Below are 18,308 nucleotides of genomic sequence, written 5' to 3'. Positions count from 1 at the left end.
ATGGTCAAGGCACATATGAGAGAGCAATTAATGAACAACTAAGGTGTCACAATGCAAAACTAATGATTGATGCTTCTCATCTCTCTTTGTTCCTGTCTATCTATCCTTCTCTCTGACTCTCTGTCTCTGTTAAGAAAAAAAAATTTTTTTTTAATTAAAAGATGGGCAGTCAGGTTCATAAACTGTTTGCTTGTAAGTACTTCCGGTAGAGATTGCAGACAAATGGTAATTGAATGCTCAAAATTTCAACATTTGCTGTGTTTTATTTTCTTATCCTAAATAAATATTTATTGTGTACCTAAATTAGTGGTTGGATTTTTATTCCTTTGTAAAGATGGTAGCCCGAAGTGTATACACTTCTTACCCCACAAAACCTAAGATATCTTCTTTTGATGCTATAAAGTAGATGCAGGGAGCACGCAACTGAAGGAGCAAGTAAGCTTAATAGCTATTTTATACTCACCACTGAATGCAGTAGCGTGGCAGTGGGTCTTACTGAGGTCCCAGGTTAGAAACATAAAATTCTCTGATCTTGTTCTTGTTTGTATGTAAGTTTTGTAAGATGAAGGTTTCTGGAGACTCAAATATGAAAACATTGTAGTACAGAAAGAAACAACACAAAATAAGGCAAATCAAAATTCAAGGTTCAAGTCCCACATCCAGCCTTTACAGTATTAGTTAGTTTAATCTTAACTAATCAGTTTTCAATTTCTAATCTTCATTTCTACATGTGTGAAAAGCACATAATAGAATCTACCTGGCAGAGTTTGGGGACAATTAGAGATGACATATTTAAAATCTTTCCTATATCACAGGTAATCAAAAAATGGTATAACTGACATTAAAATTATTTCTCAGCAAAAAACAATTCAGCAAGTGGTTTCTGCCTATTTCTCTTTCATAATTCTAAATATAACTATTAAAATCATTCAATTTGATGCTTATATACCTTTAACAGCTTTCTTTAATGAATACTGTATCTCTCTGATCTTATCCAACAAAGAAGGACCATTAAGTTCCATTTGGTTAAGAAACATGTGGCCTTTTTTAGTGTAAGTTACCCACTAAAAAAATATCAGGGAGAAGCTTGGCAAAGGTACAAAATATGTTAAACCAAAACTATCAATATGAGGCCAATTAGATTTCTTGTTTAGTAACATCTTCTCTGTCTGTATTACTGTACATTTTGGACATAGAAAAAAGTGTTTTCTGTCTGTACCCAAAGAGCATCACCACTTGATTGAAGAGGTCATGAGATGCTCTGGAGCTCTTAGAAATCACGGACAATGGAATCCAGGTAAATCTAATTTCTCCTATTTAAAGGACATTCTGTCATGCCAGCTTCTGAGCAATTAACTTAGATAATTTTCTGAAGCTATTGATAAAAGCTGATTTGTTCAAACCACTGGACATTTTAAACTCATTCCCAAAGAAGAGTTTACTTTATGTATCTTATATGAATATTTTGCTGATAAATCACATGGACACATCAAGTGGCAAATTACAGAGAAAGCTAGATTTTTTCCCAAGAAAAACCATCTATTTCCACGTTTAAACTGCGTTTATGCATAATATATTGTGGGAGGAAATGAAGCATTACCCTTTTTTAAAGTGTTGCTCCATTAAGATTGGAATGCATCAACCGAGATATTTTAATTTTAGAGGAGTTTAATGCACTACTACAACATTGAAATACGTAAAAAGCCCCACTAACTTGGTTTTTAAGTGAAACTTGTCTTATTCAAAAGAAGCAGTTTATATTATAAGTTGTAATAATAAAGTAGGTAATGCGAGACTAATTGTACAGAGAGTAGCAAATGCTCAGAAAATATTCAGATAACATAAAAGAAACTGGTCTATTTAGACATTTATGTTTATTGCTCAATTTTCTTCTTAATGATAATCAGAAAAGAAAGGCATGTTTTTGTATAGCTCAAAAATATTCAAAATTTGGACTCTATAGAAAATGAAAGCCAGAAAATAAATCTCATAGACATGCAGATGTGCAGTTCTCTGTAATGACTTACTAGGCTATGTTCCTAAAGTTGACTCACTAGGGGTAGGGCATGGAGGCCAAAAGTAGGCAGTTAGATATTTATCAATATATGTTAGATAGCCTTCTGCCTACAGAGGAAAAATAGATAACTAATATTAATTACTAAAAATGACTTCTAAAGTAGAATATTTCAGAAATATAATTTATACATATATTAACTGTATTTTTATAAAAGGAGCTACTGTTTAGTGAGGTTTTCAAAGAAAGCAAGATATGTCAGGCTGATTATTTTTCTAATATTTCTAATACGTAATATTGCAAAAGATAACCAACTTATGTATTCATTTCAACCCTTTTGCAGAAAAGTTTGAAAACATCCTATTTTTGTTATGTCTTGAATTGACACAGTTTGCTCAGTTGAGAAAAACACAGAAGAGTTCAATAGCATTTGTTAAAAGTACTTTATAGTGATCAATTGTTTATCTGAAGGGCTCTGGCAGGAATTTAGATGATATATTTTCTAAAGGTTTTTAACAACTCTAATATTATGTTGTCTTAATTTTTTTTTCTGTTTATGTATATATAGGATTTTCTCCTCACAAGAAAGAGTATGGATATTTCAGAAACAAACAAATGAAAGATTAACAAAAAGTAGTGTTGGCTTAATGTAAAGAGCTTATTCTCTGGGGTCAGAAGAAAGACCGAAGCTTAAACCCTCAGTGGCACTTCCAACCTATGTGATTTAAGGGTATTATTCAAACTTTGAGACTCTGGTTCTTTTACATAAAATGATATGAAGGGTAGGAATAACTTTACCTATTTTCCACCATAGTCTCTGAAAAAGTAAAGTATTAGCAACTTGTTTACTGCTGTTTTATGTCAGAAGTAACATTGGAAGTGTTATTGTAAGAGGAACTATATTTCAGTTATGCTTTGCACCTTCCTGCTTTGGGACTATCTCACACAAAAATCCTGCTCCGCCTACAAATCTAAAGAAAGTTTCCTTTAATATTAGTTGGATTTCTGTAAACTCAGATTATATCATATTATCTTAGTGAAACAAAATATTGTAATATAACCTGTGTGTGCGTGTGTGTGTGTGTGTGTGTGTGTGTGTAAATGTACACATGTTTTGCTCCTACTTTCTATCTGTCAGATTGCAATGTTAGTGTATTTGGCTAAAGACTTCCATGATTTTTATATATTGTATCCAATTCTTTCTACTCTGCTGTCTTAATTTCTTTTAAAAAACATCACCATTGCCTACATCCAAAAATGTATCACCAATGAGACAGAGATTCTCAGTCATAATAGAATAAATGAACCTTTCCTATAGTTCTGGTAGAAATTAAATATCAGAAACCTGATTGCTATGTTGTTTAGCTGCTGAGCCTGAATACCATATTCATCAGTGGGCAGGCTGCATTTGTACTAACCCATACTCTGCTATGTATTTAGCTGTGAGTTGTAAACTTGTTTGCATCAGGGGAAGAAAGGCCTGCATCATATTTATTTATGACTTGGAGAAAGAGGGAGAGTTAAATTGTAGAAGCTTACCTTGAATTATTTAATCAAATGTAAGGACATTTCTACTACCCAGCTAAGCTTTTATCAGAGAGCAATTGAAGGTTCTAAAATGAGCTACATAAGCTGCAAGACTGAGAGTGTATAATGGCTACTGTATTATTATTATTATTATTATTATTAGCATCACTTGAATGGCGATGTACATTAAAATGAGGTCTAATTAATGGAATTCATTATTCAAATTATACTTTTGTATCTGTCTTTTTTTTAAAGTAAAAATATCAAGCAACTTTTATAAATTCTTTAATTTAAGGGTGTTCTGATGAGACAAACCACACGTTAATATAAGATGTATGAATATATTTGAATATATTCTCAAAACTTTCTCAATATGACTACCCATCCCTCCCTTTTTATATACGTCCTAATATTCTTTTATCTAAGACTTAATTTAGTTCATGGGCCAGTGAGAAATTAACTTTTTTTAAAAAGTAGCAATTTAAAGAAATGGCAGATATTTTATCAGGCCTCTTAATCCTAGCTTTAGCAATCATTGTCCACTGACTTTTGGTTAAAAATAAAACATGTTTGTAAACAGTGATGGCAAGTTCTTCAGTCATTAAAAAATAATGGTAGCCCTGGCCGGTTGGCTCAGTGGTAGAGCGTCGGCCTGCCTTGCAGAAGTCCCGGGTTCGATTCCCGGCCAGGGCACACAGGAGAGGCGCCCATCTGCTTCTCCACCCCTCTCCCTCTCCTTCCTCTCTGTCTCTCTCTTCCCCTCCCGCAGCGAGGCTCCATTGGAGCAAAGATGGCCCGGGCACTGGGGATGGCTCCTTGGCCTCTGCCCCAGGCTCTAGAGTGGCTCTGGTCGCAACAGAGCGACGCCCTGGAAGGGCAGAGCGTCGCCCCTTGGTGGGCAGAGCGTCGCCCCTTGGTGGGCAGAGCATCGCCCCCTGGTGGGCGTGCCGGGTGGATCCCGGTCAGGCGCATGCGGGAGTCTGTCTGACTGTCTCTCCCCATTTCCAGCTTCAGAAAAATACAAAAAAAAAAAAAAGGTAAAAATTCCACATAATTGTTTGGAGAAGATCTTAAAATATAATAGTAAGTTAAATAATAGCATAAATTTTTTTATATATATATATAACAAATGTGATTAGAGCTTTGTTTTAAAAAGCTGTGGAACATTTTTTAAATAAAAGCATATACCAAAATATTGTTTATTTTCATAGGCATGACAGAATTTCTGGTCATTTTTTAAAGATTTTTGCTATTTATTTTTAGTTATCTTTAATGAAAATAAATTATGTATTTTAAAAACAGTGCATATATATTAGATGAACATATATTAATATGAAGTTGTATACTATCTAGATTGATTAAGCCTGTAGATTCTGGAAACAGACTGAGTTGAAATGATGAGTCTCTGTCAGCAAGTTCTCTCAACTCTCTCTACCTCCATTTTCTATATCTATAAATTGTGCATACTTAAGAGTTTGAACTCATAGGTTGTTGTAAGTAACAGATGTGAAATGCATATAAATCAAGTTAAAAAATGCCTGGTACATAGAAGATAGTCAATATGTATTAAGTTTATAATTAAAAACACATTACAAATTGATGACAAACTAACATTCAGTGTTTTCTAAAAAAAATTCAGTTAATATAAAATTTGATTTATAATATTCAGTTATACCTTTATTTTGAGATACTTATTTAAAATCTTTAATTATTTAAAACATATAAAAATATGAATTTTTAAGTATTTGAATAGTTAAAAATAGATGTCAGAAAGTTCAGTAGTGATGCTCACATAATTTATTCTTTAAAACTCTCAATCCCTCAGAGAATTTGTTTTGTATTTTGCACTCAATATTAATACCTTGGTCACAATTTTTCCCCTATAACCACAATAAATAAGGAACAGATAAAAAGATGGTGGCCATTAATAACAAGAATGAGGAGAAAGAGAGGTAGCCAGAGAGTTAAGACAGAGACATAATAGCTGTGCATAATGAACAATAATAACAAAAAGCTTCAGAACCATTTATTCTGTGGAGGGACAAACAGCTTCTGGCAGAAAAATACAATTTTGTATTTTTGCAGTACAATGAATACAAAAAGGTGATACTTCTGCTAAATTGTTATCATTAAGTTATAATTAGAATGCACTATTTTGTAAAGCAGGAATATTTTTTCTCACATTGAAAGGATTAGTTTTGTGTGGTATGTGATGCAAGAGAAATAATTAAATGAAATAGCTAGTTTCTTAACAATTTCAGAAAATTGAGTACTAATACAGAAATTCCAAACCATAGTTGCATTATTTTTGTGTGTGTGTTTCTCATATATTTATTTAAGATTGTACAGCTTTTAATTATAGTTACAGTAAATTAACTTAACTAACAGTAGTTCTTAAAGTTTTATTAATGAGCAGATTACAGGTAAAAATCCAAATATCTTCTCACAACTCTTTCACCAGGTTTTACTTTTAACAACCAAACCACAACTAAAACATATAACATGCTCTTTTCCATTCTTTGAAAAGATTGTGCAGAATGAAAAACAGGGAGAAAATATTCAACAGAGATTTAACTATAAATTATGTGCTCTTATATTCTTTTTTGGTAAGAATTTAGAATGGAAAAGAACCCAGATAAACAAAATAAGGGAAGGATTATGGTTGCATTTTTCAGTATTCAAGTGAAGAAAAAATAAGATGAAAAAGGATTATCTGGTCTAAATAAGAGATAGTGGTGTCAACCTGTTAATAACTTCTTGAGAAAATACTGTTCCTGACATTTAATGCTCTAATTTTTTTTGTAATTTTTATTCCCTTTTATATGCCATAAAAGTCTATTCTTCTGTAATTCAATCATGATTCATGTATTGAAACTGGAACGATGAGTTTTAGTCTTGATATCTTGCTGAAGTTAACTACAAATATTTAAACAATATGAAATATTGCTTTAAAAAATTTAATAAGCTCATTTATCCTTTTCTGATAAAACTAAGACTGTATTTCCTCAATTACAAAATATCTTTGATTGTAAGGATTATCACCACCTGACCAGGCAATGGCACAGTGGATGGAGCATTGCCTTGGGATGCTGAGGACCCAGATTTAAAACTCCAAGGTCCAGCCTTGAGTGTGGGCTCACCAGCTTCAGCAGAAGGTCGCCAACTTGAGTTTGGGATTGTAGACATGACACCATAGTAGCTGGCTTGAGCCCAAAGGTCACTGGTTTAAGCCCAAGGTCGATGGCTTGAGCAAAGGGTCACTGGTTCAGTGGGACCCCCCTGGTCAAGGTACATATAAGAAAGTAATCTGGCCCTGGCTGGTTGGCTCAGTGGTAGAGTGTTAGCCCAGCGTGTGGAAGTCTTGGGTTCGATTCCTGGCCAGGGTACACAGGAGAAGCACTCTTTTGCTTCCCCACCCTTCCTCCTCGCCTTTCTCTCTCTCTCTTTCCCTCCCACAGCCAAGGCTCCTTTGGAGCAAAGTTGGCCCGGGCTCTGAGGGTGGCTCCTTGGCCTCCACCTCAGGGCACTGGAAAGTCTCCAGTTGCAAAGGAGCAACAAGCCAGATGGGTGAGCATTGCCCCCTAGTGGGTATGCCGGGTTGATCCCAGTTGGGTGCATGTGGAAGTCTGACTGTGCCTCCCTGCTTCTCATGTCAGAAAAATACAGAAAGAAAGAAAGAAAGAAAGAAAGAAAGAAAGAAAGAAAGAAAGAAAGAAAGAAAGAAAGAAAGAAAGAAAGAAAGAAAGAAAGAAAGAAAGAAAGAAAGAAAGAAAAGAGTAAGAAACAAAGAAAGAGGAGAAAGAAGGGAGGTAGGGGGGAAGGGAAGGGAAGGGAGGAAGGAAGGAAGGAAGGAAGGAAGGAAGGAAGGAAGGAAGGAAGGAAGGAAGGAAGGAAGGAAGGAAGGAAGGAAGGAAGGAAGGAAATTAGTGAACAACTAAAGTGCCTCAACTACGAGTTAATGCTTCTTATCTCTTTCCCTTTCTGTCTGTCCCTCCCTTGTTCTCCTATCTCACACACACAAAAAAACCAAACAAACAAAACCAATTATCACCAATATAGATCAGCCCTTGAAATAAAAATTACTATTATATTTATAATTTATAATATACATTGATTATGAAATGCCACTTTCGTTAAAGTTACTATTACAAAAATATAAAAATTATTTCTTAAAATTTGTGCCTTGGGAATGGATAGATGGATGGATACACATGCAATAAAGCAAGTGAAATAAAATGTTAGGTATAGTTGTTCTATGAATGCTTACTATATTTTTTTATTGTATGTTTAAACAACTTTCTAATGTTTCTTAGAATGAAACAGTTAAAAATTCCTACTGCATATTAAGAAAAATAGCGTTTATTGAGCTTTCAATTACTTTACTGAATTATCTTTCTAGTAGCACCCATTTTATGAATATAGTTTTATAAAGTTGTATCCTCATATACTGATTGTGAGTCAGTCATTTCTTGGGCAATGTAAACCCTATAAGTGATTTCACTATTATTCATTGCATCTTGTTCAAATTTCCTTCTAACCTGGTACTCAAAACTTCATGCTGAATAATTTTCATAACATATAGTACTTCTCCTGTAAGTTATCTCCTATATTCTACATTATATATATTATAGTCATTGTATCTTTGATTCTTAACATTTTGGGTGAAGATCCTTTGTATTTCCTCCATAGCAGAATTCTGGAAGGTGGGAAAATTCTAATTTTTATTTATTGCTAAAAAACATATTGGAAAGTGAAATAGCAAGTATACCCAGTTTGTTGGCAGCAAATAGATTTAAAAACATCTGAATATAAGTTCAACTTTTTAAAATAAGTGTATTTCTTCTATAATTTTTAACATACATTATTTGAGCTCCTACCATAGTCAAGAGGAGTCTTTGAATAGAGCAGTGTTGGGTAAACTTGCCAAGGGTTATTGCCACTGACCTTCAAAAGCGAAGTGGATCAGGAGGCCAAAGAGAGAGGCTGATAGCTCCAGAGTTAAACAAAGTGTTCAGTGAGGAAACTTATACACTGAAGTAGAGTCCTGGGCAGTAGCAAGAGGGCAGAAACCGAAAGGGGGTGGGGCTTGTTATACATAACATCCAGGAACACCAGTAGCTTGTAGCCTAGTGGTACAGTGTTTATCAAAAGTTGTGTATTCCACAACAGTGAACAAGTCAATGAGCTTATTTATCTAAGTAAAAACATTCCTTTCGGGTGATGCAGGCCCACATTACAGAAATGGACTGGAACAACTTGCTTCTTAAAGATGGCATAGTCACATCAAGCATTAGCAACCATTTTGCCTAATACTCTTTTGATTTCTATTACAATAATAATTGTCAATAGATTTTTAATAAAATGAATCAATTTTAGATAAAATCATTAATATTCAAGCATGATTTTTGAAAAGGCAAATAGTATGAAAATATACATATACTGAAAAGTTATTCTTTTCTGACTAAATATTCTAAATATCTCACCAACTTTCTACCTTACCACAATCATTTTTTTTATTCTTTCCTTTTGATAAATCATGCATATACATTTTTATGTATAATGTCATTTTAGATTTGTTTTTGTTAAACTAATAATTTTTCTGATATTGATACTTTAATGCAATAAATAATAACTTTAATATGTGCTTTTAAAAAAACAGTCACATATGTAATAATATTCATGAAAGCCTTTAAAATTATAAGATAAAAATTTTCAGTAGAATTACAGAAAACTGAATATAGCATCATTTTAAATTCAGAAAAAAATACGAATTATAATCATATTCATACTTAACTGAAAAGAAAGTAGAAAATTTTAATAGCCTTTGTACGTTTATGGTAAAATTCATGATTTCTCTACTTTTAATCTCCAAAAAACCTTCTCAACAGTTTTTAAAATATTCAGTTTTATTTTATTTGAAATAAATATTTGAGCAATTCAATCTTGAATAATACATATTGTAGAAATTTGTTTTCCTTTCATAAATCAAAAGACTATAGCAGAACTCTGAAATTAAGTTAATAGTTTATAATATTGTTTTGTATCTATCTAGTTATACATCTCCAAAGACAAAATTCAAAATCTGTTAGCATCTAAATGCTATTAATCTGGGATGATGTAAAGTTTTTCTGAAGGATATTGTTGGCCCTGGCTGGTTGGCTCAGTGGTACATTGTCGGCCTGGCGTGCGGAAGTCCCAGTTCGATTCCCGGCCAGGGCACACAGGAGAAGCGCCCATCTGCTTCTCCACCCCTCCCCCTATCCTTCCTCTCTGTCTCTCTCTTCCCCTCCTGCAGCCGAGGCTCCATTGGAGCAGAGTTGGCCCGGGCGCTGAGGATGGCTCCATGACCTCTGCCCCAGGCGCTAGAATGGCTCTGGTTGCAACAGAGTGACACCCCAGATGGGCAGAGCATCGCCCCCTGGTGGGCGTGCCGGGTGGATCCCGATCGAGCGCATGCGGGAGTCTGTCGGACTGCCTCCCCGTTTCCAGCTTCAGGAAAATACAAAAAAAAAAAAGAAGGATATTGTTATCTTTTCATTGACAAAACATTAATTGTCAATGTTTTTTAAGCAAGCATGCAGGAGTTTTTTGAGGCACTATCTCATTATAGCCACTTTATTTTATATCTAGCATAAAAAGAACAAGCTGACTGGCCCTGGCCAGTTGGCTCAGTAATAGAGCATCAGACTTTCTCAGGGATTTTCCCTCACTATACATCCTGGTTGCCTTTATTATTTATTTATTTATTTAAGCAAGAGAGCAGAGAGAGGAACAGACAGAGACAGACAAGCAGGAAGGGAGAGAGATGAGAAGCATCAGTTCTTCATTGCAGTACCTTAGTTGTTCATTGACTGCTTTCTCATATGTGCCTTGATGGGGAGAGGCGGCTCCAGCAGAATGAGTGACCCTTCTTTCAAACCAGCAACTTTGGACTCAAGTCAGCGACCTGGGGCTTCAGGCCAGTGACCTTTAGGCTCAAGCCAGTGTCCACAAGGTCATGTCTATGATCCCATGCTCAACCCATGCTCAAGCTGGTGAGCCGGTGCTCAAGCCAGATGAACCCGCGCTCAAACTGGCTACCTTGGTGTTTCAGATCTGGGTCTACACCACCACTACACCACCACCTGGTCAGGCCATCCTGGCCTTTAAATGGAATATGAAATTTTATGCCACAACTATGGTGGCCACTATAAAATTAATTTTAATCCCAAAATACTTTACAGTGAAAGAAAACAAATGGGTTTTCCATCTCAGGAAGGATTTTTATTGTCATCTTTTGCTTTGTATTTCTGTGGGGGGGGCAGAGACTTTTAAATCATTATGACTACAAACAAAGTTTTAATAGTTTATGCTATCCATTTATAATGCACATTTATTACTTTTTGTGTTTTACCCTATAATGTCATCATGGAAAATAAAGTAATATCATTGAGTAATGGAAAAAAATCCATTATGTATCAAGATTCATTTTGTATTGACATTAATAACATAAGTTAATGATTAACCTGAAGAAAAGTAATTCATTCTGCAAGCCAACAACGGTTCCGGCACTCTAGAAAAGACACCAGTAAAATTCAGGGACTAGTGAGAATATAAAGATGACTAGAAGGGAAATAGATTACTAGGAGGCCTTGAGAGAACAGGCAAAGGAAGGACACATTAAAAGTGCCTGTTTTGCAACATTTATTGTCACAGTGATGAGCCTTGTTCATTAAATTGTGAAAAGAGAAGGGGTAGGAGAAAAGAAAATTCAATCAAAACAAGATTACATTTTATACCTTAAAATTAAAAAGGTATCCAAATTTTACAAGACACATTAGAGAAGATACTGAAAATGCATCACTAAGTGCTGAACCCTTTATACCAAATACACATTTTATGAAAGGTTTAAGATAGAAGATAAAAGTACTATATAGAATAGAATGTACTATGATCTCTTTTTAAAAATCAATAGCTTTTAGAATCCCCAATGCTCTCACTGCTGAGATTAATATGGACCAAGAATCCATCCTAAACACACACAATGACTTCTATTACAAAAGGAAAAATGAAAATGCTGCTGTTACTGACACAGTCAATAGATCCCACCTCGGTGTATACTGTGCTTTTTATATTTTTAATTTAAATGCATATAGTTCCAGGGACTGGAGCATGATCATCATTCTTTTGCTCCAGAGCATAATGGAAGATGTGGAAGTCTGTCCCATAAATAAACATGTAACCTGTCTTTGATACCATTTTCTTCAAATAATTTTCCTGGAAACTTACCTAGACATTCTCAATACATGGTTCTTCCTCTGACCTGCCTTTATGTCTGTCTTTTTTTTCTCTTACAACTAGAACTTGAACAGAATATCATGAAATTGTGGCTTCTGCCTCAGGTTTGAGGACACATATTTCAGAGTCCACAAAAATAGAAGCCTTATTAAGAAAAAAAGAGAAAGTATAAAAAACACTTACATTGAGACTTTTGAAAGCTTAAAGGAATGTATAGTTTTAGAAGCGCAGAGTCTTTCCCAAGTACCCAAAATACTTCTTAACCTTTGTGATTATGGATCCTTGGAGTAAAAACAACTTCTACTTCAAAAATTAAAGAATTAATTAATATATATTAATCCAGAAGATCTTTCAGCAGCACTTTTACTTTTATTATAAAGGGTGAAGCCACCAATAAATCATTCAAAAGAGTTCTGCAGTATTTATGTGGAGTGTGCAACAGATCTACTTAATCCAATTATGTTCAAGAAGTAATTCTCTCACTGATAGAGACAGAATGTCCATGGCTAATTCACAAATGCATTCAGAAGACAAAGTAGCTCTACAATATTTGTCTTGGAGGCTGTATAAATTGGCCATTTTTTTTCCAAGATAATATTTGGTGGACCCAGGTTTTTGTTGTGGTACATTCATTATATCTAAGTTTATCATTATTTTTATTTAATGTATTAACTCTTTATCAACCAAACACAGTTCAATAAATAAAGATTTCCTTTCCATTAAGTATCTGCAACCTCACATATCATAGATATTTACTCAATGCATTAATTTCAAGATTGAGGAACTAAGAAAAATGTTTCCCATGCATACAATACAGCCCAATGCTGTACAAGCAGAGAGATCAACCTGCTTGTTGTGAAGAAAAATATGTGTTATGTGTAATCATCTAGTGTCTGTGTAATAATTAAATGTTGTTTTCTATATATAATGCAAATTACTTTTAGTTAGAATTTTAAATAGAAAGAAAATGGAGAATGACTTTAGAAAAGAATTATTTAACAGTCTAAAAAGGCTCACAAAGATATTTCAGGAGGAAAGAACACTGGAATCCATTCATATAGAGTGTGCTAGTTAGTCTTCTCAGAAACAAACTAAAAGGAAGTATCTGTAACCAAACCAGTAGAACTCAAGATAGATACAGGGGCACATAGGATCAAAAACCGAAGAGGACTGGCAGTATATGTACATAATCCACAGTGAGATTTAGGACAACAAAGATTTTTTTAGTCTATTCTAACAGTCTTCTAGAAAGCCTGGATATCTTTCGCTCATTTCTATTCAAAGCATGGTCTTAGACCAGCAACATAGACATCACAGGGGAGCTGGTTAGAAAGACCAATGTTGGGCCCTCTTCTGACCCCTCCAGGTGATTCTTAATCACTTTAAAATTGGAGTACTGATGTTTAGCCTCCAGAAAGATTTGTTGACTCCTCCAGATTTTCACAATTGTAAATAACATTGAAACATTGCTAGACCATAAATTGATGTAGCCTGAGGAAGTATAATGCTGAAGCTATGTGGCAGAATTTTTCTTTTTCAGACAGCTCTGGCCTGCCCAAAGCAGTGATTGATCTTAGATGACCTGTGCCTAAAGGAAATTAACCTGGACTAGTGAAACCAATAGGAAATTGTGGTGACCTCTAATCATTCTGGCAAATGGATGAGTCAAGGGCCTTAATGCTGGTTATCTATAGTTAAACCTTTTAAAATGGCTATTTGTTTTTATAGCTTTCTATTTCAATCACAGCACTGCTTCATGTGGTCTCTACATTTATTCAACAGTGTGGAATGTATTTTCTCTGTGAATTTTTGAAATTTCTTTAGGTGATTTATGCTGAACTACACTTAATGATAGAAAATACTTTTCAACTACTTAAAAAATAATCGGCCCTGGCCAATGAGCTCAGTAGATTAGAGCATTCATCTGATGATATGCCAAGGTTGTGGGTTTGATACCTGATCAGGTCACAGACAAGAATCGACCAATGAATGCATAAAAAGGGGAACAACAAATTAATGTTTCTCTCTTTCTCTCCTTTTTCTCTTTCTCTAAAGCCAATAAGCAAAAATGAACAAATTAATAATTAGCTTGCTTTCAAACATTGCCTGTTACAGACATATTTTCATTAGCTATTATGGTATATTATCTAATCAGAGACCATACTAAATACAAAATTATTGTTTGAGCTTTCAAAGTGCTTTCTTCTTTAAAACTGAAAGAGATATTGCTGTGGGGTTACTATCATTTTAATCCAGAAATATCATTCTTTAACATAACTCGATGAATCATTTATTTTTTCTTTCCTTAGGAACTGACATACATATTTATGACAATGTTAAAATTTGGCTTTTGAAAAGATGCATTTATTTTGTTTTGGGAAATTTTTCATTTGCATTTAAGATATAAAACCTTATGAAGTCTACCTAATTCCAGTTAAATTTATGACTGGTTTAACAGGCCTTTTCTAATTCATTAATTACTAACCAATGGTTTCTCTGCCTCGTCCTGCCATCTAGACTTTGATAATATCACTACTGTTTTAAGTCTCCCCAAATACTGCCAAGTCCCAAAGTGAAGAGCAAAAATTTAGTTGAATCTATTCAAAGAATACAGTACAGAGGAAGTGACTGAGTTGAAAAATACATCTCTGTATTCCTGAGCTTTTAAATCTCTCAACATATAATGGACAAATATATCTAAATTATAAGTATAAATAAAAATATATTGAATATAAATATGAAGAGAAAATGAAATTAATATTTGTTTTGTGTAAAGCATCCTCAGATACCTCATAGCCATATGAACATCTGAAAAGAGACCAAAAACCGGATGACTCATGAGAGCTTGTAACAGCAGTGGACTACCAAATAAAAGGAGGAAATAACTGGCTGAGAAAGAAACAAGAGCTTGACCAGGCAGTTGTACAGTGGACAGAGCATCAGACTGGGATGCAGAGGACCCAAGTTCAAATCCCTGAGGTTGCCGGCTTGAGTGTGGGCTTGTAGACATGACCTCATGGTCACTGGCTTGAGCCCAAAGATTGCTGGCTTGAAATCCAAGGTCACTGGCTTGAGCCCAAGGTCGCTGGCTTGAGCAAGGGGACACTTGCTCTGCTGGAGCCCCTCAGTCAAGGCACATATGAGAAAGCAATCAATGAACAACTAAGGTGACACAACAAAGAATGGATGCTTTTCATTTCTCTCCCTTCCTGCCTGTCTGCTCTCTGTCCCTGTCTCTCTCGCTAAAACAAACAAACAAACAAACCAACAAAAACAAGAGAAAAGCCAGAGGGAGGAGAGCATGCAGAGGAAAATATACCAGCATGATAGGAAAGAGAGAGAGACAATAATTTCACATACACAAAATAGGTGTCAGTAAAATAGTCTAATCAGACAAGAATTGTTGTCTTCTCAGCAATTATAAGAGAAATTTTTGTGGAAGGTAAAATGAAAATTTTTGTACATTAAAAGATTTTGTTTTACTTATTTACTTTAAGAACTGTATCTATGCCTATTTTCTATTAAAAACTACCAAATTAAGTAACTATTTCATAATTTAGAAAAACTAAACGATAGTGATACCAATAACAGGAAGCTGTGTTTCATATCTTTGAGACAAACCAAAACAGTGACAATAACCATTACATTTCCCTCTCTCTCTCTCTCTCTTTGAGTGTGTGTGTGTGTGTGTGTGTGTGTGTGTGTGTGTCTGTCTCTGTCTCTCTCTCTTTCACTTTAGAGGGGAAAGTAGGACTCTGAAGCCCAGGTCTTTTGCCACATAAGCACTTTGATGTATGGCAATGCTAATCATTTAATGAAGATATATAGTTAGTCCAGTCATAGTGTCCCTAAAGAGAAAGAATATGAACAGTCAGCTTTATGGTTATTCAAAAGTTATGGACAATTGCCAATTCAAATGTGGTCCATGAATTCTGACTTCAAATCTGTCCTCTGTCTTCCTTTCCCCCGTCTTTAATCCATCAAGTTTCCAAAGTTTCTAGCCATTATCAGAATGAACTGGATCGGTACCAGATTCTGGAAAGAATCAACCCCTCAGCTCACCCCAAGCTAGCCAGCTCCACATGCTGTACCTCACAACATGTGTGCAAAACATAAATCAAACTCTAGGAGAGCTTTAAACCCTTAGTTTTCTTCTGAGAATGAAGCTTTAACCTTACCCAGTATATCAGGATTCTAAAGGAATATAGTCTTCCATTTGTTTGCATTAACCAAAAAGGCATTGTGCCAACAAAGAGCCTTATTTTTGGCAAATAATTTCTCAGAAGAAAAGGAAAAGGAAGAATCAAGATATCTATCTGTAGTATATTTAAACAGATACAAGGATCCAGTGATGGCTAAATAAGTGCAAGCAATAAAGATACATGTTTAAAGAACACTGCTTTCTTTAATAAGTATGATCTCACAAGCTTGTTAGAAGTCGATAGTATTTTTTTAGAGGTCAGCTTTCAGCAGCTACCATACATATCACAGCTGCACAAGAGATTTTGGTTAGAGGGTGGAAATAAAAGCAGATCTCAGTAGAGTTAGGAAAACAAATTAAAACAGTACTCTGTCTCTCTGAAGCAACTGATTACTAGTTACACACAATCTCATCAATAATGCTAATGCCTAGCAATAGGTTAATAGCTAATGCAGCACATTAGCTTATTTGATATCAATGAAACCACAGGAAACATTTATTTAAGGTGTGAATTTGATTGTAAATGCCTCTTTTCCAAGTTTGCCCTTAAAATAAAATTAATATAATAATATATTATTTTGATTATATATAATTATATGTTTCAAACTATATAATTTATTATAATTTTTTCTCAAATACATTTTTTTTACTAGTTGGTATACCTTTAATATTTAGGCACTCTGTTTAGCCAGCGTCAGAATAATTTAGTTACTATTCACTGCCTATTATAAATATAAAAATTGAGCCTCTTTGCTTGTTCTCATCCCCAACATATACTCATTCTAAAGTGTTTCATAAAATTCCGTCCTTTCTCATGGCTTTTCTTCCATAATTTTCATATATCCAAAGAGGAAAATATAATAAATTTAGTATTATAGTTTTAGAATTTAAATAAATGATCTCTGTTTTCCATTGAAATTCAGCAAGGAACTGTTGGTGGGACTGTAAAGTAGTACAACCATTATGGAGGAAAGTATGGTGGTTCCTCAAAAAACTGCAAATAGAACTACCTTATGACCCAGCAATCCCTCTACTGGGTATATACCCCAAAACCTCAGAAACATTGATACGTAAAGACACATGTAGCCCCATGTTCATTGCAGCACTGTTCACAGTGGCCAAGACATGGAAACAACCAAAAAACCCTTCAATAGAAGACTGGATAAAGAAGATGTGGCACATATACACTATGGAATACTACTCAGCCATAAGAAATGATGACATCAGATCATTTACAGCAAAATGGTGGGATCTTGATAACATTATATGGAGTGAAATAAGTAAATCAGAAAAAAACAAGAACTACATGATTCCATACATTGGTGGAACATAAAAACGAGACTAAGAGACATGGACAAGAGTGTGGTGGTTACCAGGGGTGGGGGGAGGGAGGACATAGGAGGGAGGGAGGGAGAGAGTTAGGGGGAGGGGGAGGGGCACAGAGAACTAGATAGAGGGTGACGGAGGACAATCTGACTATGGGCAAGGGGTATGCAACATAATTTAATGACAAGATAACCTAGACATGTTTTCTTTGAATATATGTACCCTGATTTATTAATGTCATCCCATTAACATTAATAAAAATTTATTTAAAAAAAAAAGAAATTCAGCAAGGAAATTTGTCCTTATTATGTGCATGTACAAATTCAAACATTATCTAAGAAAGAAAAAATATCTATATCCTTGTGTTCTGTATAGTAAGTATGTACTAGCTTCAAAGAGTTAATGCCCCTGATTCAAAACTAAGGTAACAAGGTGATTTTATGTATATTTTTAAAACTGTTTTGTTACTTTTATTTCATTAATGTACTATTTGACCATCCAATAAGGAATTTATAAATTATACACTCAAATAGCATACTGTAAAACCATAAATGAAAAGATCATTTCTACCTTTTGTTTTCCATGTAATATGTCTAACATTTGTATTTTAAAACTCTTCATCATCTATTATGGGAACTTGTAGTTACAAGATGAAGTCACCTTCTTGCAGTTTGATCAAAGCTTATATGGGTTGTAGTTCAAGTCCTTGCGTATCAGTTTGCCTTAGTTTTCCCATGTGCAAAATGAGACATTATTTATACCATTATTTATACCATTTGCTGTTAAGATTTACAAAGTAGGCACCAGGTTTCATTTTGGTTGGACTCATATTTGAAGAATATAGTTTTCTATTAATCCACCATAAATCTCTGAGAAAGTCCATTTGAAACTTTCATTGTGAAGCATAATAGTCTGATGGAATCAGTATGAGATTTTAGAAATATCTGGACTTTACCTTTTTGT

The 18,308-nt window shown here is 34.5% G+C and overlaps 1 protein-coding gene and 1 non-coding gene across 5 annotated transcripts in view; both read left to right on the top strand.

Moving 5' to 3' along the window:
• Positions 1-18,308, top strand: part of NLGN1 (neuroligin 1) — a 975,736-nt gene that overhangs the window by 728,821 nt on the left and 228,607 nt on the right. The window lies entirely within an intron of this gene.
• TRNAG-GCC (transfer RNA glycine (anticodon GCC)) lies at positions 4,159-4,234 on the top strand. Its single transcript has one exon. It is a non-coding gene; the product is annotated as a tRNA-Gly (tRNA).

Source organism: Saccopteryx leptura, chromosome 8, assembly GCF_036850995.1.
Source record: "Saccopteryx leptura isolate mSacLep1 chromosome 8, mSacLep1_pri_phased_curated, whole genome shotgun sequence".
NCBI classification, from domain to species: Eukaryota; Metazoa; Chordata; class Mammalia; order Chiroptera; family Emballonuridae; genus Saccopteryx; species Saccopteryx leptura.
Note: the sequence above shows the minus strand (reverse complement) of the source record. Positions and strands in the feature narration are given on the sequence as shown.